We start from the raw sequence: 26,104 nt of genomic DNA, 5'->3' as shown, positions 1-26,104 counted from the left end.
TCAGAGCTGAGGCATTTTGGCAGGCAGTGTGCATTCCCTTGCACTGTTGCTGCTTGTAATTGGTCTGTGGGTAAACCAGAGGACTGCAGTCTGCAAGGCTGGGTTCTGTGTGGCCCCCTCTGTCATCCGACGGGGTGGGCCTTCCATTGTTTAGGTGGGCCTCATCCACTACTTCTTGTCCTCAAATAGGCTGGGATCTTTTAACTGCACTGGATGCTAATAAAAATAACATGGTAGCACTTCATAAATAACACTGCTTTGCACAAACCCAGAAAACCTAACTGCGAATATGTAGCTTTGCTCTGCCCAGGTCTCCCATCACTCACCAGCATGCAGGCAGATCTTTGTTCAGGTTATTTAAAGGTAGAGATAAAATTGAATTGCTTGGCTTTGCCAGGTAGCTGTGTGCTGCGGCTTTAACTTTGCAACATCACTCAAAATCAGACAACACGGATTCTGATTATTATTATTATTTTTTTTTTTTTAAAGCTCTCACTGTCAGTGGCTTGGTTTCTCCTTTGGGCAACTTCCCTTTACATATCTGCAAATATCAACTCTTGAAATACTTACTTTCCTATGACAGCTGCTTTTGCTGGGATTGTTCGAGAAGGGATGTGCACACTGGAGTGCATGTTTATTCTTTGACTTCGTGTCAGAGGAGATTTGAATGATTTTTTTTTTTTAACTGGGGCTATTGAGGTCTCAGATTAGAGCAGTCCAATGTGGTCTCTTTGCGGGGGCAGCAATGCGATTTGATGTTTGTTTCATTAAAACCCTTTTATATTGTAATTGGCTCCTGCCCTTGTTTTCCACTGCTCGGTGCTGTTGTCCCTATAATGCAGCTGGATGACCACACGCTTTCAGGTCTTCCTGTGCCAACATTCTGCTAGTGCTGTCTGTTAACCTGTGGGGTATCATGGTTTCCTGGCCCGACTCTCCCCCTTCCTAGGCGTGAACAATTTACCATGTGCTTTCTAGCCAGAAGCCTATAGGAAAGAAAAAAGGGGTTGGTACCCACCAGGTTCAGGGGAAATGCCTTGCTGGGAAGCCCATCCCTCTTCCCCTCCAGCTGTTGAGATTCTTGTTAGTGATCCAAATTCAACAAAACACTAAAGCACGTGCTTGCGTCCCATCAGAGTCTGTGCTTTGCTGGGCAGAGGCTAGAGTGCTGGACTGTTTTTTCTATGTGCTCTGGGCATTATTACTCTTTGCATTGCAGTAGCACCAGGGGGCCTCAGCCAAGACCTGAGCCCCATTGTGCAAGGGACTATACATATGCTTAGTGAGGGACAATTTTTCTGCTCCAAAGAGTGTACAGTCTAAATAGATACTATAGACAGAGGGTGGGAGAAATGAAGGATTATCCCCCTTGTTTTACAGATGGGGAACCAAGACACGCAGAAACTTGCTCAAGGTCATAAAGGAAGTTTGTGTCTGAGCCAGGAATCTAACTCAGATTTCCAAAATCCCGGTTCCACTGGCTTAACGGCAAGACTGTTCCCTGCCTGTAAAGGAGGTGCCTAGTTAATTTAAGCCCTTGCTCCATGTTATCTGGCTGCTGTTGGAGGAGAGCAGCGGCCCCCCCGCACTGCATAAGGGAGAAGAAAATGGCTGTTTAAACGCTAAACACTGAGGATGGAGTGGAGGTTAAGGATAATCTAGGCATGGCCCAATATCTAAACAAATACTTTGCCTCAGTCTTTAATGAGGCTAATGAGAATCCTAGGAATAATGGCAGCATGACAAATGGGAATGAGGATATGAAGGTAGATATTACCACATCCGAGGTAGAAGCAAAACTGGGACTAAATTGTGGGGCCCAGATAATCTTCATCCAAGAATATTAAAGGAACTGGCGCATGAAATTGCAAGCCCATTAGCAAGAATTTTTAATGAATCTGTAAACTCAGGGGTTGTACCGTATGACTGGAGAATTGCTAACATAGTTCCTATTTTTAAGAAAGGGGGGGAAAAAAGTGATCCGGGTAATTACAGGCCTGTTAGTTTGACACCTGTAGTATACAAGGTCTTTGAAAAAAATTTTGAAGGAGAAAGTAGTTAAGGATGTTGAGGTCAATGGTAAATGGGACAAAATACAACATAGTTTTATAAAAGGTAGATTGTGCCAAACCAACCTGATCTCCTCCTTTGAGAAGGTAACAGATTTTTTTAGACAAAGGAAATGCAGTGGATCTAATTTACCTAGATTTCAGTAAGGCATTTGATATGGTTCCACATGGGGAATTATTCGCTAAATTGGAAAAGATGGGGATCAATATGAAAATTGAAAGGTGGTTAAGAAACTGGTTAAAGGGGAGACTACAGCGGGTCATACTGAAAGGTGACTGTCAGGCTGGAGGGAGGTTACCAGTGGAGTTCCTCAGGGATCGGTTTTGGGACCAATCTTATTTAATCTTTTTATTACTGACCTTGGCACAAAAAAGGGAATGTGCTAATAAAGTTTGCGGATGAGACAAAGCTGGGAGGTATTGCCAATTCAGAGAAGGACCGGGATATCATACAGGAAGATCTGGATGACCTTGTAAACTGGAGTAATAGTAATAGGATGAAATTTAATAGTGAGAAGTGTAAGGTTATGCATTTAGGGATTAGTAACAAGAACTCTAGTTATAAGCTGGGGACGCATCAATTGGAAATAATGGAGGAGGAGAAGGACCCCGGAATATTGGTTGACCACAGAATGACTATGAACCGCCAATGTGATATGGCCATGAAAAAAGCTAATGCAGTCAGGTGAGGTATTTCCAGGAGAGATAAGGCAGTGTTAGTACCGTTATACAAGGCACTGGTGAGACCTCATCTGGAATGCTATGTGCAGTTCTGGTCTCCCATGTTTAAAAAGGATGAATTCAAACTGGAGCCGGTACAGAGAAGGGCTACTAGGATGATCCAAGGAATGGAAAACTTGTCTTATGAAAGGAGACTCAAGGAGCTTGGCTTCTTTAACCTCACTAAAAGAAGGCTGAGGGGAGATATGATTGCTCTCTATAAATCTATTACAGGGATAAATACCATGGAGGGAGAGGAATTATTTAAGCTCAGTACCAATGTGGACACAAGAACAAATGGATATAAACTGGCCATTGGGAAGTTTAGACTTGAAATTAGATGAAGGTTTCTAACCATCAGAGGAGTGAAGTTCTGGAACAGCCTTCCAAGGGAGGCAGTAGGGACAAAAGACCTATTTGGCTTCAAGATTAAGCTTGATAAATTTATGGAGGAGATGGTATGATGGAATAACATGATTTTGGCAATTAATTGATCTTTGACTATTTGTGGTAAATAGGCCCAATGGCCTGTGATGGGATGTTAGATGGATGGGATCTGAGTTACTACAGAGAATTCTTTCCTGGGTGTCTGGCTGGTGAATCTTGCCCACGTGCTCAGGGTTTAGCTGATTGCCAAATTTGGGGTTGGGAAGGAATTTTCCTCCAGGGCAGATTGGCAGAGGCCCTGGGGGTTTTTTGCCTTCCTCTGCAGCGTGGGGCACGGGTCACTTGCTGGAGGATTCTCTTCACCTTGAAGTCTGTAAACCATGATTTGAGGACTTCAGTAGCTCAGACGCAGGTGAGAGGTTTATCGCAGGAGTGGGTGGGTGAGATTCTGTGGCCTGCGTTGTGCAGGAGGTCAGGCTAGTCTATCATAATGGTCGCTTCTGACCTTAAAGCTCATAGACTTTAATCTTGCAGCAGTTGCTAATGTCGCCTGAGGAAGTTTCCTACTTGTGCCTGGTAGCGGGTGGATTTTTCAAGCCCTGGACATGCTCGCTCGCTCTGTATCTCTACCCTGGGATACAGAGGCCACCTCTTGCTGCTACCACGTTCCTCTCCCTCTGACATTTCATTCAAGACACCTGCACTCCATGCAGTGGCAATACGGTCTCTGCTCTTCCAGCTGGGTGAGGCCACTTTAGCTGCGTTTTTGTTGTTCCCCTTCCTGCAAGATTTATTAACTGTCTCTGAGGCACCGTGAACATGAAACTGTTACTTCTAGTTCCAGCTCCCAGACAAGTCCTGCTTTGCCTATAAAGTAGCATGGAAAGGGGGGTGGAAAGCCTGATCTTGGCAGATGGAGAATATAGGATCTTGTGAGTAATTCAATCTATTTAAACAGCTGATTGCTTCTACCATTATGATGAAGGGAAAGGGAAAGTGAACTGTACAGTGAGCTCTTCCTCCCTCAGCACAGAGAGGAGGGAGAGTGTACATCTCTCATTTTGCAGATGGGGGAGGGAAAGTGAAGCACCAACATATTAAGTGACTTGCCCAAGGACACATAAGAAATATGTTCTAGAGAGCTGGGAATTGAACTCAAAGCTCCTGTGCACTAGTCCAGTGCTGTACCCACAAGTTCATCCTTCCTCTTTGGGTTCAAAAAGGGGCTCCCAGTGAGCCAGGCTGTAACATGGGGCTGTATAGTTGTGCCAATAGCTGGTGGCATGGTAGGGCCCATGGTTTGGTCCAACTTGTGTGAACTGGGCAAAGCCATGTTAGAAATTGTTTTGGAGCCAACCCCCCCCCCCCCCTTTTTAAATTTTTTTTTTATTTAAAGCATAGTTCTAAGTTTTTGGTGATTGGTCTTTAGGCCAAACAGTATCTACAACATGGTTCAATAAAGACCATATCTGAACAGCGCTGTCACACATGGCTACTGTATCAGTGTAACTGGGGCCTTGGTGTGGTGGTTTTGTTTTGTTTACCAAGGCTGCTGGGAGGGGGAGACAGAACCTGCTCAGAGGCTCATTGATGTCAGTGCAAAGATGTATTTGGTCAGGCCCCCAAGAAGCCTTTCACTTTGAGGTATCTGGTTTCAATCTGGCTCAGGGCACTAACAACAGGAGTTGGTTACTATCCAGCGGGGGGCCGGGGGCCAGTGTGAAGCAAGTAAGCACACCAGCCCACTGGCATGCCAATAGCCACTGGCCCTTGTGGGCACTCTTACAGAGCGGGCAAGGATTGAAAGGGGGAATGGAGCCTGAGCAGCCCTCCTTCCCCTAGAGCGGGTGGTATGTGCAGGGCCTGGCAAAAACATCGCTGCTGTCTGTTGCATACTTACTCTGTGGGACAAGAGATTTCAGACATCTCTGTTGTTAATCAAGCTCTTTTCACTTGTCCGCTGGCCAGTGGAACCAAGCTAATGACAAATGGGAGCCACCTGGAGAAATGTGCCCTGTCTAAGAAACATGCCCTGTGGTGGCTGTCTCATGAGATATGCTAATCATGGCAATTGAACCTGGCAATGGGTTCAAACACTACTGTGCTGTGAAAGACGCTGGCAAGATGGTTAGCGCCCTTGTGCCAGGGTAAGGAAAAATCTAGCCCCTCACCCATATGATGATGTCTTTTTTCCCAGTGTATAAAATAGCAGCTAATTTGAAAAAGGTCTTGTGTATTTCACTACTGTATTCTCTGAGCCTTTCAAGTGCACAGTCTACACTACGAAACTTGTATGTACCGAATTGGGGAAATGGCACTCTTCCAGAAGAGAGAGTGAACTAGAAGTAGAGGAAGTCTGGCACACTGCACAGAATGGTCACTGAAGTACACTAGGAATGGGGTAGAAGGAGCAGGTGCAACAGTGCTGCTGTAATGCCATCACTTTCTATCTTAGATACAACAGTAATGGAGGCCATATAAGTATCTGAGCCCCTCACAATGTATTTATCCACCTAGCACCTCTGTGAGGTAGGGAACTGCTGTTATCCCCATTTCATGGAACTAAGGCTCAGAGAGGTTAAGTGACTTGCCCAAGGTCACGCAGGAAGTCTAGGGTGGAACGGAGACTTGGACTTCAGAGACCCAGGTACCAGACTAGTGCCCTAATCACTGGACTGTCCTGCCTTTCTACCTTCAATCTACAATAGTGTTGCAGCCCTGCAGAGTAACTTGATGCAGGCTGTGATAGCGGGGAGTGTGGCTCCAAGCACACGCCGTGGCAGTGGTGCCGGTGCTTGTGCATTATTGCAAGCACACTTGTGTGTGGCTGTGGCTATAATAAGCCGTTTCTTAAAATTTCTTATGTTGCAGCTCCATTTGCAGTGGCTGTTGCAGTTTCAGGGTAACTGCACCTCTACCCCTCCACCTCGAGGTTCACTCCAGAAGTGCCTCGTCAGATCTCCAGTCATCACCTGTCTCTGGGTAGGGATCTCATCCCACTCTCTTCTGCGTAGAGGTTTTAAGGCTGCACAGTGATATCCGAAGCAAGCCAGTCTGCCTAACAGCCAGTGCCTGTGCTCTGCTTTCTCTCTGAGGGCTATGAATGGTGTATTGTCCGCAGTTCCAATTACCACACAGCGCTTTCTATGCAAGCACCTTTATGCTTAAGGTAAAGGCATTTCAGAGAAAACAACCAACTGATTTAAACCCACCAGGAGCCACCCATCAGTTCTATGGGGCCCTAACAGGCCAAAGTCTTTCCAACCCTGCTCTAATGGCTGCCCCCCACAGCCCTTGGATGGAAGGGCCTGTCCATTTGCTGGATCAGAAAGAAGGCTCTGAGTTAGTTTAAAGGCCAATTTTTTACGCTGAAAGCCCTTTCTTTGTTGGTCTCTGACAACCCAGTTTGAACCAATATATGTGAACCACTCCGAGGAGAGGTACCTCTCTGAAGGTATTTACAGCTTGACTGATTCACCATAATCACCTCCCACTGTTTTTGGTTACCTCAGGAGTTTTGGTCCCCCTCCCCTCCAGAGCTGCGTAGAATCCCCAGCTCACAGTGTTACATAAACTTAATGCAATATGGCCCACAAACATATGGCATGGGATCAGTGCTAGTGCAAACAGGACACCTGTGGATTTGAACAGTGTCCTCTGACCTTCCTCAGAGCAGAGCTAAATGATGCAGTGGTGGGAACGGGCATACATGACAGCATGTTGTCTGAACTAGAATTTCCAGCATTGGTATCAATGTTGCAATTCATCTAAGTGTTTATATGGCCCTCTGCTGGAATATTTGTGCCCCTCACAATTATTAATAGATTTTTCTCCCCACAACACCCCATTTTAACAAATAGGGAGCTAAGACAGGGTAGATGAAACGACTTGGCCAGAGTTGCACAAGGGGTCTTTGATTGGGAATTGCATCCGGGTCTCCTGAGGTCCAGTACGCTATCCAGTAACACCATCCTCCCTACCCCAGCCATGAGAGAGCTTAAGAAAAGTCTTTTTGTCTCAATGTCTGACGAAGAGGAAGGATAGTCCAGTAGGATGAAGGATGGCCAGTTGAGGTCAGGGGTGAGAGTAGGACTTGGGACACCCTGGTTCAATTCTTTGCTCTGCCACAGACTCCCTTTGTGACCTTGGGCAAATCACTTGAGGTGCCTAACTCCCGTTGATGTCAGTGGGAGGTAGATGCCTAAATACCTTTTGCAGATCTTGGTCTCCCAGTATCTCAGGTCCCCATCTGTAAAATGGAGATAACCACTTGGCCCTGCCTTACAGGGATATTCTGAGGCTAATGCATTTAAAGATGAAGTGCTTAGATACTATATTAATGTGGGCCAGGTAAGCACACTTTAATGTAACACACCTAAGGTAATCTCCCTTTTTGGGCATTTCACTTCCCTTTTCGGTTTTATATTGTTCCTCCAAAACAAACCTGCCGTCTCGCATTTTAGAGACCAGATATGTGAGGTAATGACTTTTATTGGAACAGCTTCTGTTGGTGGAAGGGACAAGCTTTCAAGCTTCACAGAGCTCTTCCTCAGAAGCTCCATGAAGCTCGAGATCTTGTCCCTTCCACCAACAGAAGTTGGTCCAATAAAAGATATTAACTCCCCTATCCGGACCAACACAACTACAGCAACACTGTAACCATCCCACATGTTGCCCATAAGCTTCCTTTTCAGCCGATTTGGTGAAAAAGCTCTCCGCCTGTGTGCATGTGCGGCAGGCTTTCTTGTTAACCTGTCTCATTCACTGGACCCGGCTGTTGTTTATGGGAGCTTTTTAAATCAATTTGTGCTCGTGCAAAATTACCCTGCATTGACCTGACCCTCATTGGTTGGATAATCTATGGGAACATCTTATCACTCAGTTTGCCGTCTGAAGTTTGCTTGACCCCAGCAGCTTTTGTCTTTCAGCATAAGTTTTTTGCAAAAACCTGGGGATGGGGATGCACCAACCTCTCTCCTTCCTGTTCTTTGAATATAATTAAGAGTGCAATGGAAAGGTTTCAGATCCTACAGTGACGAGAGCTGTAGATAAATAACCACAACCAGCCTCCAGCTCTTCCCAAAGGAAGAAGTGATTTGCAGAAATATTTCAACAGATGGTCTGAATTTGGCTGTGAACGAAAAGATGGCACGGTGACTGCTATGCCTGGTATGTGAATGTATGAATGAGCCAAGCTCTGCTCACTGCTGGAGCCCCCTTTGCTATGTGAAGGACGTGGCATGGGGTGTTTATTGTCCCCCTCTTGGACTTGTATAACATTGACAGGATGGGCATGCTTACTCAATATCAGCAGCGGTGCAAAGGCATTCTTGAGCTGCTCTTTCCAGGCAGATCATGGTAATCCATAGTTTGGGGCAAACCGGGTGAGCCTTTGAAAGTTTGCACACACCCTCTCAGACAGGCATATGTGCACCCACGCTCCTGGGTGTCGCAATATGTTCATCCGTCAGCTCAGTACAGATGTGATACCTCCTACATATGGATTCACTGATCCCAAAGGATCATTTAACCCAGACGTAACGGTGTTGTACATTTGGATCTGCTGGAAAGTCATAACAATTTTGTTAAAGTTTTAACAGCTTTGTGTGACAGTAGTGCCTAGAACTCCCAGATGAGTTCAGGGCCCCATTGCGTCAGGTGCTGTACAAGCACATAGTAAGACACAGTCCCTGAAGAGCTTGCCATGTAAATAGACCTTGTGGGAGAAAGGGAGTATGGAGGTGCCCATTTTCCAGATGGAGAGCTGAAGCACAGGGGTAAGTGATTTGCCCAAAGTCAGGAAGTCTGTGGCAGAGTGCTCAGTCTATTTCCTTAACTGTGAGACCATCCTTACTCTGTTGTTAACACAATTGTCTTATGAGAGCTAATATCAGATTTAATAGGGTGGTTATTGTATGCTGTTTAAAAACTAGGCCGGGTGGTCTAGAGCAGTGTTTCTCAGTGATTGGACCAGTACCGGTCCCTGAGATCAACCTGATGCAGTTTAGGAAGGCAGCAAGCTGGTCGCTAGTATCAAAAAGGTTGTGAAACCCTGGTCTAGAGGCTGCAGCACAGGGCTGGGAATTGAGAGAGCAGGTTCTTGTGCAAGCTTTGAACAAGGGGATAATTTTGTAAAAACCCTTGAAGATGCTCAATGGTGTGTGTAAATGTATGTATTATTATGCGGAACCTATTTATTGAGGATCAGCAATCATGTCATAGACAAATTACTCTGGATGTACCTGGGGGATGGGGGCATTGGCCAGTACGTGTGTAATTTCACAGACAATAATTGTCATATCTGATCATTGATGTGTAAAATGTGTCCCATATCTACTTTCACTCAATATAGGAAGTGTGCTTAAAGCAAGAAAAGATCCCATGTCCAGGACTGTGCGTTTTGTTTGTCTGTAGCTTTTATCGTATACTGGAAAGAGCTAAACAACTTGTCTGCTTTTAAAGACCACCAGAGAGACTATTTCGTAGCACTTGAGGGGTAGGGGTGTGTGTGTGTGTGTGTGTGTGTGTGAGAGAGAGAGAGAGAGAGAGAGAGAGCGCGAACGAACTCAATGAATCGTTTTGACTCTGGATTCTCTGGGATAATCGGATTTGCGCCATTGTAGTTGCCTTGGAAATACCAACCGTTGGCATAGAGATAGTATCCATAGGCTTCCCCTGAGTAACCACTAACCTCTTTCGGGAGGAAGTAACCAGTGCATCGCTGTTTGATATGCACTTAGCTAGGAGCCATTTTGTTGTGTTCCTAGGCAGCGTCAGCTAACGGTGGAGATGGGAAGAGAACCATGTGATTTGTGATGTTGGAGAAGAGCAGGTACGCTCCTGTACACATGAAACAAAAGGCCTGGCAGACTCAGTAGATTTCTGTGCCATCCTATATCCCCACCCCTGCAGTTGTATTTTTCTGTAGAAGGCTAGAGCAGCTGTGGCACCTTCTGAGAGGTGGGGAACATTGAGACTGCCATATTGGATCAAACCAGTGTCCTATCTAGTCCAGTATTCCTCCCCATCAGTGGGGAGCGTCAGCTGTTTTAGAGAAAGATGCAGTTCACAGTTATTAGATAACCAGCTCCCTGGGGAAAGTTCCCTCCCAACAACCAATTGCTAGAGGCTGATGCCCGAGGGTTTATACCCTTTCGAAAATCTTGTCTGATTTTCCTTAACCCTTACTGGTGTAACTCTGGATGCCATTGTTATCCATATAAATGTCCACTTCTTCTCTGAATGCTGCTGAGCTCTTGGCTTCAATGACATTTTGTGGCAGAAAGTTCTGCAGGCTAATCATGTGTTTGCTGCTTTTCTAGGAGGACTGTTGGAGGCAGCTGTCCTTCTCTGCTGCACCCTGCAGTGGGAAATGCAGGCCCAATGAGTTCTGTCTCTGGATTTCGATTTAGCAGTCCTTTTATGGAGTCCAAGCTCTGCTCCATGATACCAGAATTAGTGTTACATCTTCATCTGGAGTTATTTATATCCTGTGGCAGGCAGCACTACTTTCTGTATGGCTGTTCTCGTGCTTACTGCAAGTACTTCCTCTAAAATGAAAAAAATTTGTCCTTAGTTGCATCAAATATTTTTTTTTCCTTCAGGTTTCTTTATATTTAGTTCATAATGAGCCTCCCCACCCACAAGAAGAAAACTCCTCTCTTTTCTAGAGGAGGAAAGCAGGTGCTACGTTTGAAAGGCCTTCCTGCCTCGGGACTTGTCTGCACTTAAAATGCTGCAGTGATGCTGCTCCAGTGCTTAAGTGAAGATGCTGCCGAGAGGGGTTCTGTCATCGACGAAGGTACTCCATCTCGCCACGGGGTGGTAGGCTGGGCCAATGGGAGAATTCTCCTAGCACTCTGCGCTGGGGGTTAGGTTGGTTTAACTACTTTGCTCAGGAGTGTGGATTTTTCGCACCCCTGAGCGACGTTGTTACACCAATGCAGTTTCCTAATATAGGCTAGGCCTCCGTCTCTCTCATTCAGGGGTCATTTTGTATTGACTTCAATGGGCCTTAGAACAGGCCCTCAGTTTGGAGAAAACACACACACACACACACACACACACACACACACACACACACCCACCCCCCCGCCCTGCTTTGGTCTCTCTTTCTTGGAAGGAATTAGGGAAGGCTGTTTCTCTCTTCCTCATGAGATTGCACTGCTTTTGCTTTCCCCCCCGCCCCCCCCATGTGTGTAGTGTTTTCCCTCTTAGGAATTGTCCCCCCCGGGGAGCTTTATGCTGGTGTAGTTACATCTCTCTCATTATGCCGGTACAACTCCCCAGGTTGTCACTCCTATTCCAGAATAAAAGTGGCTTTTCCCAGTTTAGCATAAAGGTTTCCAAAGAGACATAAGCTAAATCAGGAAGAAAAAAAAAAAAAGCCCTCTTCTGCCGGAGCAAGTGTCTACATGGGAAGTTATACCAGTATAACTATAATGGTTTACCTTAAACCGGTATAACCACCCATGTAGACAAGCCTTTAATTACAGTGTGCAAGCTCCCTCTGAACACTGGGCCTCAAAGGGCAGCACTGTTTAAATGTGATGGGAAGACTTTATTTGCCCAGAGGGTTTCAGTGTGGTGGCTGTTGGGTTAGTATATAAACCTAGTCACATATAACTCAAAAGGGCAGTTATTTTAATAAAGCCTCTTTCCCCACACCTCCCTCTCTGGAGAAGACGCCTTGTAGATCTAGGGGGGCGCCATTGGCTTCCAAGTGTTGTATGGCAAGGTCACAGACAGGTGACTTCTGATGCACCTTCTGCAGGAGCAGAATGCAAACTGTTGTAGGCCCTCTATCAGGGGTGGGCGACTTTTTGGCCTGAGGGCCATATCAGGGTTGCAAAACTGTATGGAGGGCCGGGTTGGGAAGGCTGTGCCTCCCCAAACAGCCTGGCCCCTGACCCCTATCTTCGCCCCTCCCACTTCCCGCCTCAGAATCCCTGACCCATCCATCCCGCTCGCTCCTTGTCCCCTAACCACCCCCTCCCAGAACCCCCCACCCCCTATCCAACCCCTGTTGCTCCCTGTCCCCTGACTGCCCCGACCCCTATCCACATGCCTGCCCCTAACCGCCCCCTGGGACTCCCATGACCTATCCAACCGCCCCTGTTCCCCGTCCCCTGACTGCCATCCCGGGACTCCCGGCTCCCCTCCCCCTTGCCATGCTGGAGCCTGCCGTGCTGCCCAGCAAGAGTGGAGGGCCAGAGTGCTGGCAGTGTGGTCCGCTCAGGCTGCGGGGTAGGGGCCGGGGGCTAGTCTCCCTGGCCGGAGCTTAGGGGCCGGGGAGGACGGTCCCATGGGCCGTAGTTTGCCCACCTCTGCCCTGTATAAAAAATGGCTATTTTTCCTTCATACAGTGGAGCCGCATCATACGTGCATTTAACTTACGCGAATTCAACTATATGCGCTTGGCGAAAAAGAAAAATGACAATGACACGTGGCGGTGGAGTACTGTGCAGGAGTGGATAGGAGAGCGCTTGGGAGTCTATTTATCGCATCTAGACTAGATGCAATAAATCGACCCCTGCTGGATTGATCGCTGCCCGCCACATCTCGCCACTCTGAGTGATTCTAGTGTTTAAAGATGCATATTTTTCATACAACATGGCCCTTAAACGCAAGCCAACTACTTCATCTGGTGCTCAACCGAAGAAACAGGGATCTGTTCCAATGCTGGAGGAAAAACTGGCTGTGTTGGACTTATTGAGAATGCAAACTGTATGTCGGTCTCCAACGTGGCGCGTAAACATGGCTGCAACAAATCTAGCATCCGTGCCATCAAGATTCGAGAGAGAGAAATTCGTCAAGCCGTGGCATCAAGTGCTCCAATAACTGCTAAAGTGACGAGCCAGGTGTGTGATACGACTTTAGTGAAGTCTGAAAAGGCATTAAACTTATGGCTGGAAGACGTGAACCGTAAACGTGTGCCTATTGATGGCAACACGTTGCGAGAAAAGGCTCTTCGCCTCTATACACTGTTCAAAGCTCGGGCTGAAGAGGGACAGCATTCTGATGAGAAGGAATTCAAAGCCAGATAAGGTGGGCTTAACGGTTTTATGAACCACTTCAACCTCAAAAACATGCAGACTATTAGTGAAGCTGCATCTGCCAATGAAGTGGCAGCAAAAGCCTACCCCAAATAATTAAAGAAAATCATAGAAGAAAAGGACTATCTTCCGGAACAAGTTTTTAATGCTGATGAGACTGGGCTCTTCTGGAAAAAAAAAAAAAAATCCCCAACTGCACTGACACTTCAAAATCAGAAAGACAAGCCCCTGGCTTCAAAACAGTTAAAGACCGTGCGACTATGACTGTGTTTTGTGGCAATGTGGCTGGGCATTTAATAAAGCCGGGCTTGCTCTGCAGGGCTGCAAATCCCCATGCCCTAAAAGGCAAGAACAAAAATCTCCTGCCTGTGTTCTGGCAATCAAATAAAAAGGCTCGGGTGATGGCAGCATTATTTCTGGACTGGTTCCACAAGTGTTTCATTCCGGAGGTGAAGCGGTACCTTGAAGAGAAAGGACTTGACTTTTTTAAAGTATTGCTGATTGTAGACAATGCTCCTGGCCACCCTGAGGCACTCCGGTTTGCGCATAACGATGTTGAAGTCGTCTCTCCCTTTTTTTATTCCTTCATTCTTCCATGTCTCTCTCTTTTTGACTGTAGGCGATTTTCTCCTTACGTGCTGACTTTAGAACCTAACCCCCGCGTAAGATATGACTTCACTGTATTTCTTGGCAAACAATGGTGATTTTTAAACAGAGTACCCCATGTAAGTATTTAAGGTCCGAGGACCTCTCCCTACCAGATCTGAACTGCTTTAAGATTGATTAAAACTAAGGGCTCGTCTACACTTGAAGTGCTACAGGGGCACAGCAGCAGCACTGTGGTACTTCAGTGTAGGTGCTCGCTAGAGCGATGGGAGAGGCTCTCACAATGGGAGAGAGGAATTCTTCTGTCCGCCTAGCGCTGTCTACACCGGAGGTCGTTGTCTTGACGACGTTGCTCGAGGGTGTGGATCATGGGATGCAGCTGTGGCCTCACACAGCAATATTAGGATTTTGCAAGACAGGCCACAAACATAAAGGTTGTTGCCCCGTAAGCGCGTGGTCACGTGTCCCCTTTTTAGCTTTCCAGGGACGGTCATGTGGAGTCAATACTGGCCTCTGTTCACAAGTGTACTGCGTCATACGAGTGCCCATTCACAGCCTTGGAACTGTCATGGTCTCTAGATAATACTTAGTCCTGCCATGAGTGCAGGGGACTGGACTCGATGACCTCTCAAGGTCCCTTCTAGTCCGATGATTCTGTGGTATTTTATGGGAGGGTAAACGTCAGCACTTTTTTTTTTTTTTTTTTCTTTAAAATGCTTTGATTTCTGTGCTCGCTCTCCCTTCTCAAGAGCTGGTGCGACTGTTTTTCAGGCCTACGAAGTGTCAGTTCTGTGCACAACCAGGTGCTTGTGGCCGAGGAACAAAGTGGAACAAAGTCTCACTCCATTCAGTCTCCCAGGCCCCTAGGGACCGTATGAGGGCATGCTTTAGGAAGTGCTCTGTGTATGCATTTCCTTGGAGGTGTGAAGAAACGTGACCAGCCTCCTCTGCTCTTCCTCCCTCCTCACTATTGCACACCCCAGGGGGAGGTGACAGCACTCAACTAATATAGCCATGGTGTGAGCAGAGCGGACAAACACTTTTCTCTCTAGTCATGGTAGAGTTCAGGGATCTGGTTACCTCTGTGTTAGAGAGAAGAAAGGCTGATGGGATTGCCTGCTTTTCCTGCCAGGGGAGAGGGGGAGCCAGGCCTGTGCTTGGGAAATCCTGATTTTGTTTTTCAAGTCTAGGAGGCTAATGTAACAATTTAATCCCCTTTTTCCACCCCCCTCCTACATATACACATTCCTGTTAAATTTGTTAGTCTCTAAGGTGCCACAAGTACTCCTTTTCTTTTTGCGGATACAGACTAACACGGCTGCTACTCTGAAACATTACTGTGTGGACATGTGAACTGAGGTTAGAGATTCCCCCTTAAACAGTAGGGTTCAGTGTAAAGCGGGGTGGGCAAAATACAGGCTGGATCCAGCCTGTCTAACATTTCTGTCCTGCCTGCCAGGCTCTTTGGCTGCCCTCACAATCTCTAGACTGCCAAAAGCCTCGGGGCGCTCAGGCAGGCTGCCTGCATGCCGTGGCCCCACTCCGCTCCTGGAAGCGGCCGGCTGCTGGCACCGTGAGGGGGAGGCAGCTCCGCTCCCAGCACCATCCTCCCAGCTCCCATGGGCTGGAAACCGGCCCCTAGGAACTGTAGGGGTGGTTCTTGTGGGCATGGGCAGCGCACGGAGACCCACTGTCCCCCTCCCTGCAAGGGGCGCACAGAGACATGCCCCGGCGCCAGCAGGCGGCCGCTTCCGGGAGCGGTGTGGGGCCGCGGCATGCAGGCAGCCAGCCTGAGCGCCCCACTGTGCTGCCAGCTGGGAGCCACCTGTGGTAAGCGTCTCTGGGCCAGAACCTGCACCTCACACTCCCTCCCGCACCCCACCCCACCCCCGCACCCCCTCCATTAATATAGTAGAAATGTGCCGTCCGTGACGACTTACCAAAATTTATGGAGTGGATAAATTATAAAATCCCCTGCAAAAATTATTGCCCACCCCTGGTATAAGGGATTGGGATCATTGATCAAGGTCTGTTGCCCTCTGTGTCTGCATCAGCCCCTTTCCTGTTGTATGGCATCGAACCCTGAGACTCAGACAGGTGATGGACAGCTGGCTGCTCGATGTAGGACTCTGAGGCCCACCGGAAGCAGTAGTGCAGCTTGTTATGGTGATGACGTCCAATGGGTGCTCTTTTAAATTCTCTTCTCATGCAGTCACCGTTGCTGTAAGTCTCCCAGTGCCCCCTAGGACCCTCTCCCTTCCCCATCTGATAACATTGGCAGGCCTCTCAGTGCTTCCATTCCCCTCTCCTTTATACAGTTTGAAGGTGAAAGCTGTTGTGTCTGTGGCACTTCTGGGACTTGAGTGCACATGAAGCATTGAGTCTGTGTGTGCCATGGCAGGGGAGTTGAGGGAAGAGTATGTTTTGACTCCCTTCTATCCATAAACTGCCAACAAAATGACCCCTTCCCCCCCTAAAAAAAAAAAAAAAAAAAACCCTGTACCCCATGCAGAGTTTTTATGCCAAAAAGGGAGAAGAGCCAGAGACCCCATTCAGTGCACAAGGGCCTTGGCTGTTGCTATTGATTATATATGGCTGGTGCTCCGATACTGCAGCAGTATAAAACCCTAGAGTAGATGATAAACTGCTTTGAGCTCTCTCTAGTTGGAGCACATTAGAGAAGTGCAAGCTATTAGCATTATTCTGAACATCCACACACCCTGTTACGCTGATTGAAGATTAGGACTGGCTCCCAAATTGGTGGTGGTGGTGATTTTTAAAAAAAGAAAAAAATGCATCTAAGGTACTGCTTCTCACCCCTGGGATGGGATTTTCAAAAGTGTCCAAATTATTTAGGAGCACAAGTCCCATTGCCTTTCAGATAGCTCTGGGGTAGACGTCCAGGGTAGGATTTCAGGGGATAGGGTGCCCCTAGGCTTTACTTAGACAGCTCTAGTTCATATAGGCATTGTCTAGACTAGGATTAAAAGATGTAAGAGTTACCAAGTTAACTCAAACAGTTTAGCAGGTGCTGTTAATAGATAATTGCTTTGTCTTGTCTAGAGTTTTGGAAGGCGTTAGCTAGAGTGGGCTAGGTAACTTGATCTAATATCAGACCTTTAAATCCTAGTCTAGTCTAGACAAGATTGTTTTCCTCTTGTACCATTCCTCGATACCACTCACAATTGGGTTTGTGCTGCCCTTTTCCCTAGGGCACACTGGAATTGTTTGAATGTAATTCATAATAATTATTAGGTCAGTAAAGCACACAAGAACTTGTGTGTCTTAGTAGCCAGGTTAAGCGGATCCTATTACCTAATAACAATATCCTCTTCACTGCTTGGCAGCAGTGCACACCAATTGTTCCTGCCAGATATCTAGGTGGTGACTCAGGGTCATCAAGTTTTGAAGTGAGTGTGTGGGAGAGAGAGAAAAACACAGAGCTCATGATGCTGGTGAAATACCAATATGTGCAAGAGATGAAGGAAGCTTTACTGGGAATTTGCTGAATAACTGATTCTCAAGTTATTTCCGATATCGCCTTCAATATATGTTAATTGACTTTAAAGGCAGAAGGAACCAACTTGATCATTTAGTCCTCCTGCAGAACACAGACCATAGGGGATAAAAAGAGAGAGAGAGTGTTTGCTTGTAAAAACTTTGAAATAAAGAGTTGAATCTTGTGCTGGCAGGGGAATGGACGAGCACTAGATCTAATGTTTCCTTCTATTTCTATTTACATGAGTCTGTATGTAAAGGATCATGGCTTTATTGGGCCCACAGTAAGGCTATATCTACACTAGAAAAGTTACAGCTGCCTCACTACAGCTGTGCTGCTGTAGTGTGAATGCTTACCATAGCGACGAAAGGGGTTTTTCCATCCCTGTAGCAAACCCACCTCTCTGAGAGGTTCTTCCCTTGACCTACCACTGTCTACACCAGGGCCTAGGCTGGCTTAACTACATTGCTCAGGAGTGTGGATTTTTCACACCCCATAGCGATGGAGCTGGATCGACCCAACTTTTTAGCGTAGACCAGGCCTAAGTTATCAAAGTAGCCAAGAGGGTGGGCAATTTAGTGGAAGAGTTGGCTCACCAGCATTTAGTAGTACAAGGTGGGGTGGGGCAGAAAAAATGGAGATCCATCCCTTTTGTCCCCAAAGGGAAGTAGAAGTGCGTTCAGTTGAGTCACATAGGGGAACATTGTCCTCTTCCACTGCAGTGGAAATCTCACTGGGTGGTGTGGTGAGAGAGTGTGAGATGGCATTGCCTAGGGTGATGACCTTGTTGGAGAATGTCTGCTTGTGGGGGTGGAGGGAAACACCAGGTTTGGGACAGGGCAGGGAAAGATGGGTGGCAGAGATGTGGGTGAGGTTAACAGAAAGTATCGATCCCTCGTTCCTTTCTTTTGGTGCAGTGCTGCAGCAGTAGCTGTGTGTTCGAGCTCTTGCTGCCTGATTTGTAGCCCTGAATATTTGTAGCGGTAGCAGAAACTGTTTCTGGCATTTGGTGCTGTCGTTCAGCATCTGCCAAATGGGATAACGTAGGGGTCAAAAGATTTATTATTTTTTCTCTTTTAAAAGAAGGAAAATAGATTTAAAAAGAAGCCTTATACCAGACTGTAAACATCATTGTGGGCAAATGTTCGTGCTTGTAAGATTGCCTGGTTCTGGCCAATGGCCAATGTGTGAGCTTCCTTTGTACAACTCTCTCTGCAGTGCTCCTAGCTATCCCAGTTCTGCTTATGTTCCTCAACCCTGACCTGCACAATCCTCTGCCCTGGGCCCCTCCCACAGCTCTGCCAAAGCACCCCAACACTGATCTAAAGCACTCTGAGCCGGCCCCCCTTCACCAATGCACCCCAACCCTGACCAGTAGCATGCACTGCTAGTTTAACCTTAATACTCTCCTGAGTCAAGGCTGCCACTTGTGTGCCAGTAGGGTCTAAGATGGGGTCTGATGCTCATGACCATTTGTAGTTAAACCCAAGACTACAGAGGTGAAAGGCTGGTGCCTTCCTATGGAAGCTTACTGGAGAGCATGTAGCCCTGAGAAGCCCTTCTGAGGACATTGGGTGCTGTTCCTGATGATATGATGCAGGGATCCCTGCCAGAAGTGAAGTTTAGTCTTCTTGATGGGGCCTTTGAAGCCCTGTTTTTGGAGTAGAGCAGCCGGTTTTGAGCCAGGATCCTTATTTTGTCACTCATGGGGAATGAATGGGGCCTTTGACTCCTGGAGATCTCAGCTGGGTGACAGGGCTCGCTTCAGCATGTTCCTTCTCTAAGTAATGAGCTGGACGGAGACCCTCTTTATACCAGGCTTCTTGGGTTTTTAATGACTTTTATATCTTGATTGTATTGAAGCACTGAGGATTTTTTTTTTTTTTTTCTGGCTCTCGTTCCCTGGCTTTTTGTATACCCCTGCCAGTAGCCCCTTGTCTATCTTTTGTGACCCACCAGAATCTGAATAAATGGTCTAAGCCACTCACTCTGCATCTATGCCAAACCCTTCCTAAAGTAGCTAGTTAAAGGGCCCCAGTCAGTTGGTGTGTTTGTGTCTATTCATTTTGGGTTTTACTCTCTATGGCCTGTCACACCCTCTCAGAATATTGAAAAAGAAATGCCTTTTCTTACCAGCCCTATTTTCCATTTAGCAAACTTCAGTTTCTCTATTCACCGGTCCCCTTTCCCTCCTAGCTTCTCATAAATCTCAAGCCACAATGGTTCTCTTTTTTGTTTAGCTCGTGGCTCATATACTGGGACAACACTGGGTATGGGGTTGGTTGGCTTAACTTCTGCTCCCTCTGCTGGATCATCAGGCACAAAATAATGTAGGACCTATATAAACTTTTTGGCTACTTTTTTAACGAACTTCATCTATTGGCAATGATAGTGAATTAAATATAATTATATTTTAAAATCACCATGGTTGTCAAGAAACGGAAAAGTAATATGTATTAGATTTTGCAATCCAGAGGACTTTCCTTACTGTTCCTACTTGCTTTAAGGTTGGTGTAAAACAAATGTGGTGCTTCAACTTCTGGTGCTGTTATAGCTCTGACCTTGCATCACAATGTGACTGAGGATTTTGCAAGAAGAGACACACATGAGCTGTCCTGCTGGCTCTGTAACCCCATGGTCACATGTATCACATTGCTGACACTGGGCACTATCGCAACCCTTTCCTTCTCACAGGTTCTGGGCAGGGTAAAGGACCTGGTAGGTGAAATCATCAGTTTATTAACCAGTTGAGTGCCACTCACAGGAGAAATGATTCTATCTTCATTACCTGCCTACCACATTTCATCCAGGGGTCTCAGTGCATTATAAATGCCCATGAATTAAGCCTCTCAGCACCCCTATAAAGAAAGCCTTCTTATTCCCATTTTACAGATGGGGAAATGGAGGCACAGAGACCAGGATTTTCAAAAATGATTAGTAATTTTTGGGGTGCCTCAATTTAAAGCCCAACGTGAGATGCCTTAAAAGGGGCCTGCTCTTTTGGGGGTGCTCAGCAAATCACAATTCCATCTTTAAAATCTGGAGCAGGGAGATGAAGGGACTTGCCCAGATGTCCCAGTGAGTCAGTGGCAGAGCTAGGATTACACTTCAGCCGTTCCAGCTGCCAGTCATGTGCTCCAGCCACTGGTTTTACGTGCCGGGACATCCTGGCATGTCCGTGAAGCTCATGTGTTGAGTCTGCAGCACTGAATGCCTTTAGAACATGCAGATTCTCAGCCTCTCTCCCACCCCCGGGAGGACAAGACCACACTTTTTTTCCTTCTTCTTCTTCTTTCTTTTTCTTTATGGCCAGATGGGAAGGGTGGGTCCCTTGGGACTTTTTGGTTGTAACATTGCCTGGAACAGGTTTAGGGACCCTGAGATAACAAGTCTGTTTAGGGAGATGGTGGCAGGAGATCTGGGCAAACTGTGACTTGCTGTTTTGCAAGTCTCCAGCCTAGAGTTTTGACAGCAAATCTGCCCCGACATCATTTCTGGCTTGGGACTGAAGGGCAGCCCTCCCATGTGTGAGGTCGGAAAGCCTAAGGGGATCACCCATTTGAAAAACAGGGAAGAGAAAAGCCTTGTAAAGGAGATGAGGGAGAGAGCTGAGCTACCCAGGTGCTGCAGGCCTGGCCTGTGGGCAGGGTGTGGTAGGAGTGGTAGGGAGCCTACTGTGGGTTGCTGCTTAAGCAGCATCCCTGCAGCTCTGGAGGGCAGAGGCCTTCCAGTGGCTGCACTGCCCCCTCTTGCCCAACAGCCAATCAGAAAGCTGCTTTGCCTGACACCTTCCCCCTCCCCGCTACCTTCAGGGACTTAGGTCTGTATCTGCCTAAGAGCCAGGGGGGCGGGGGGAGAGATTCATTCCCTGCTTTCTACTCTTTAAAGGCAAAGTCTGTACAGAGATGTCCCATCCATAACCTTTGTGCTTCTGATGATGGGTGATGAATTCACATCTGCAACCCCAAAAGCATTTTGTAAATGCAGCATTTGGTGTTTGCGCTGTGGAGAGGTGCGACTCTGTAATGCAAGGGGACAATGCCATCACGCAGTTCAGGGGGCATCGGTATTTTATTATCTAAGCCCCATGATATGCCCAGTGCTGTGTGTGACTCGGACACTCTCTGCTGCACAGAGCCTACAGTCTGAAAGGCAGATGGCACTCAGGAGGGAAATACAGATGAGGTAATTTCATTTTTTCTTTTTAAAGTATCATGAGAGAGCAGTGCCTGATTCACCAGGAGCCCCCAGGAGAGATTTCTCAGCACCAATAGACAGTGGTCTATTATACAGCGAGAGGATAGAAAGCTTCTCTCTGGAAACGTTTTCAGTTCCTTTACATTCCCAAAATGTCATCGCAGTAACTGTGTGGTCGCCTTACTATTTAGTGAAGCTTGGCAGGGTGTCTGCGGCTCAGCATTATTGGAAAGGACTTCACTTTGTAAAATACACAAATGGATACAGTGTAATAGGATACTATAACCACATCCCTAACTGCAGGTTTAGGATGGATTGAGAGGCACCAAGTGGAGGGTCAAATGCCTCCAGCCCCCAGGAATTGTGTAGATTAACCCAGTACCCTGGAGGACATCATTGCTTAGATAAATGGTGTGAATGGGGTGTGTGTGGGGAAAGTGGGTGTGTCTGATCTAATTTAGTGCTAATTAGAGGTGCTGGCCCTGGAGGCTGAAGACCTCTCTTTAACCATAGCAGAAGCATCAGCAAAGCAAGAATCCCCAAAGCTGTGCCCTGCAGGGAGGCAGGATGCTATGCCCTAGAAGGTTGTTTTCTAGTTGTCACAGCAGAGTTGGCCTCTCTGCGTGGACCGCTCTCACTTGTACCAGTTGTACTGAGCACATTTGTCCTAGGAGCTGGGCTTAGATTACCACCTTGCTTCTCATGAGCCATTGCATCCTGCAGGCCCAGGCCACAGTGCTATTGTGTGTAAAATCTTCCCATCTCGTGGCTGATCCCTACGCTCCCTGACTGTTCCTATGCCAGTTTCCATCTCCTTTTCCCCACAGTCACTCTCTGAGTCTGAACGCTGCTTCTCGGTATTGTCCTCTCCTTCTTGGGAAGTGGGTTTGTCTCTGTTCATAAACTAAATTCCAGTGATCCAGACCTGGTTTGGATGGTTCTGCTATCTGATGGCTAGCCCTTTCCATCTGACATTCAGGTTAGTGTCCGATTTGTACTGTACCAATTAACAGGTGTCATTGCCGATCAAAGAGACGCACCAGCTGAGTGTGCTCAGTGGGCTAATCCCCTCCCAAGAACTAGCTGCAAAACTTATCTTGAGTAGCCAGGGAAAATGAGTCTGGTCTCCCCCTTGTCCCAGTCTTTCCACATCACAAAACATTTTCAAATAAAGTAACAAGATTAACCATCTTCGCTCAAGTGCCCAAAGGCTAAGGCTTTGTCTACGCTACCACGTTTTGTCAGCAAAACTTGCGTCCACACCTAACAGTCGACCAAGCAAAAATCACTGAAGGGTGTTCACACTTGCTCCCTCTGTCGACCGATCATGTCCACGTTGTGGGCCCCATCATTGACCGCATGAGCAATGCACTGTGGGTATGTTGTGGGAAGGCTGAGCTGATTGCTGCGTATCTTGGGTAGCTCTGTGAGCTCTTGGTGCTGAGGAATGTCAAAGCCACACAGCAGCCTACACCCCTCACCCCCCCACACACACACACACGCACCCCATGACAGCAGTCTGCCTACCTCTGTGTTGCTAGTGCAGGGCAGAACAGGGGCATTCCAATGATTTGCTCTTTGCTCCCCAAACTGGAGCAGCGCCCTCAGCTGTCAGATACTTCCCGCAGCTTTGAAAGGGGAGGGGCGTGTGGCTGCCGGGCAGCAGAGATCAAAACACTGAGCAGAGCGATCAGGGTAGGCATTGTGGGATACTGGTGGAAGCTGGTTCTGTTGACAAGTCAAACAGCAGTGTCTACACTGGCTCTTTGTCGACAAAGGGAGGGGAAAAGAAAAAAGCCTCTCCTAGGAGTGGAACGTTTTTGTCGCCGAAACCAGGCACTTTCCTGACAAAATTCACGTTGCCTTGCACTGTGTACGCTCTCACTGTTTTATCACAACAAAGCAGTTTTTGGTGACAAAACTTGGTAGTGCAGACAAAGCCTGAGGCTATGGCTACCCTACAGCTTAAGTCAACATAAATTATGTCACCCATGGGTGTGAATTAGCCCCCCTCCTCGTGCTACATAACTTATGCCGATTTAAGGACCAATGTGAACAGTGCTATGTTGGCGGGAGAGCTTCTTAAGATTGGGCTCTGGTTGGAATCCTCTTGAGCTGGGAACGGGTGTGCAGGAGAGCTTCCTTGGTTTAAAAACTGGCCTGTGGGTTAGTCCCATGTTTGGGGGGGGGCAGGTGCGGTCTCTGCAGAAGAGACCATGGTGACCAGTGCAGGTTTTGCTGATCTATTCTGCAACACCAAATAGGCATCTCACCCAGGTCATCCAGAGAATGACTGTCGTCCTCACAGTGTAAAGGTATGTCAGATGATGCCTCAAAATTGCCAAGTTGTGATTCATCAGGGTTCTGGGGCTCTCCACAGCACACCTCTGACATTAACACACTGTCACTTCAGCAACGCTGGCGGGTTAAGGCAGGTTCAGACAGATCAGCTGATCTGGGTCCTATACTTCGAATGGAGGTTGCCAAACTTGGCAAATCTACCGACCCTGGAGGGAAGTGAGCAGATGAGTCCGAAGGAGACCTGAAAGTTTGCAACTGCAGCACTTCCCTCTCTCTGACTGGTAACAGGTTTGGGAGCCCCCAGCTCTTCAATTGATACAGTTGTGTGTCACCTGAATCCAGGCCTGGTTAGTGTTCTAGGTGGCCTGATGGCAGGAACATGGGACTGAGGGTTAGGAACTCGTGAGTGCTAACTCCATGCTGACACTTCCTCTGCTGCCTTGTGTGTGCCACTCAAGCCCTGCCACCTCATTTTACCCATGGGGATGACAACTACTTATTAACCTGTCTCTGGTGGGCTGTGGTGAGAATCCGCTGGCTATGGTTTGCTTTGAATGGGACATACGCTACACAAGCCTCAAGTGTCTTTGATCACCTACTAAGGTCATTGGAAGTACCGGAGGGTCCCAGCAAACTCCTCCCCCTTGCCTCTCTCCACACAGTGGTCTGTTTGAACAAAGAGCATTTGCGCACACGCACATGCGTACACACAGAGTGGACTATGGTTCAGTGATAAAGCACTTTCCTTCTTGTGATAAGGTGAAGGGAAACAAAGGTTAATAACCAGCCAGGTGCACAGGGATACGCTTGCACCAAAGGGATCAGAAATACTAAGGTTGCAGTCCCTGAAGAAAACTGCTTGCCGACTAGAAAGGGTAAATTTTTGATGCAAGGGGAACTCGGTTGTGGACAGGATATCAGAGATCAGTGCATGTGGTGGCAGCGAGATCGTATGAGAGGAATATATTAACTTATCTTCTGTGAATATTGTCTCCTGGCAGACTGCATGGAGGGCCACGGTGGCATTTGAAACTGACTAGGTTTGTGTTGTGATGCTACCTGATGTAGCCAGGTGTGGTGGTTCCATCTCTGTGGGGCTGTTTTGGGGAGATAGGGGTTGGAAAGGTAGGTTAAAGGTGAGGTACAGACTTGCTAGAGAGGTCCCCTGAATGGGGTTTGAGGTGTGGACAGCAGAGGGAGGTCGGAGTCTGGTTTGGTGTGTAACTCCCTCTCTCACTAAGCAATGCAAAGGGAGCCGTTTGTAGCTGTAATCCAGAGTGGTGATCTGATCCAACGCAGCCATCACAGGATGCTGGGTTCACAAGCTCCAGTTCCCCTGGGGATCTCCGTACCTTGGGTCAGAGTTCTGTTCTTGGCAGTAAGCAACAGGGTGCTTCCTTGGGAGGGAAGGAGGACAGTGTACTGGACAGCTGTGATCTCTCACAGGCATGACTGGAGGTGGTGGTTTTCAGGGAAACTTTCCTTGGCACCATCTGTCTTGCTGCAGACTGGAATGGAAAGAGTCCTTTGCTTTACACAGATTTTTCTTAGTTCTCAGTTTTATTCCTCTGTTTCCCTGTTGAGTGTTTTAACCTCCTGTGGAATTTCTCAGGGATGGTGTCCTCTCCCTGTGGCTCTTTTTCCTAGCCTGGATGGAGCTAGTTAGCATCCTGTTAGAGGAACTGGAATCTGGCGCAGTGCTCAGATCTTCCCAACAAAGGGCCATAGAACTTTTTCATACTTTAAAATGAATGATGGGATTTTGGGGAATACAGCAAAGTGCACTGGTAGAGTTTAAATTGGCAATTGTGGCTGCTTTGCAGATTGGCATCAGCTGAAGCCCTTTCCAAACAAAGCTGGGATAAGCCTGCCTTCTGTCATGGTTTAATGCTCAATCTCCAGGTGTGCTTAGGGAAGACTAGCTTGCCCTTTGGGTCTGGTAGTTCTGGAGGTGCAGAGCTCCCTTGTGCTAGGTGCTGGACATGCACATAAAGAAACTGTACCTGCCCTGAAGAACTGCCCTCAAACAAACAAACACACACACACACACACACACACACACACACACACACACACACACACACACACACACACACACACACACACACGCGTGTGCCACGTATAGCAGAGCTGGGAGCTGAACCCCATCTTTGCTCTTGTACCATCCCCGCTGTCATGGGAGATCAAGAAGTTACATGGTCAGCTGTCTCCTGAGCATCCATTTTTCCTCTTGACGGATTAAAATGTAAATATTTAACATTAGTGTTTTG

At 47.4% G+C, this 26,104-nt stretch overlaps 1 protein-coding gene across 3 annotated transcripts in view; it reads left to right on the top strand.

The window, feature by feature from the left end:
• The window catches only part of SLC25A22 (solute carrier family 25 member 22), an 86,573-nt gene that overhangs the window by 7,625 nt on the left and 52,844 nt on the right, over positions 1-26,104 (top strand). The window contains exon 2 of one of the 3 annotated variants that reach the window (XM_043516040.1): positions 6,048-6,158. The exons of 1 other annotated variant lie outside the window; for it this stretch is intronic. The gene's annotated coding sequence lies outside the window, so the exon portion shown is untranslated. Of the gene's footprint in view, positions 1-6,047; positions 6,159-24,576; positions 24,710-26,104 lie in introns of those variants that run through there. One more of the 3 variants, XM_043516042.1, reaches the window with a different exon arrangement.

This window comes from Dermochelys coriacea, chromosome 6, assembly GCF_009764565.3.
Source record: "Dermochelys coriacea isolate rDerCor1 chromosome 6, rDerCor1.pri.v4, whole genome shotgun sequence".
In the NCBI taxonomy this organism is placed as follows: domain Eukaryota; kingdom Metazoa; phylum Chordata; order Testudines; family Dermochelyidae; genus Dermochelys; species Dermochelys coriacea.
The sequence above is the reverse complement of the archived record's forward strand: the minus strand, read 5'-3'. Positions and strand labels throughout refer to the sequence as shown.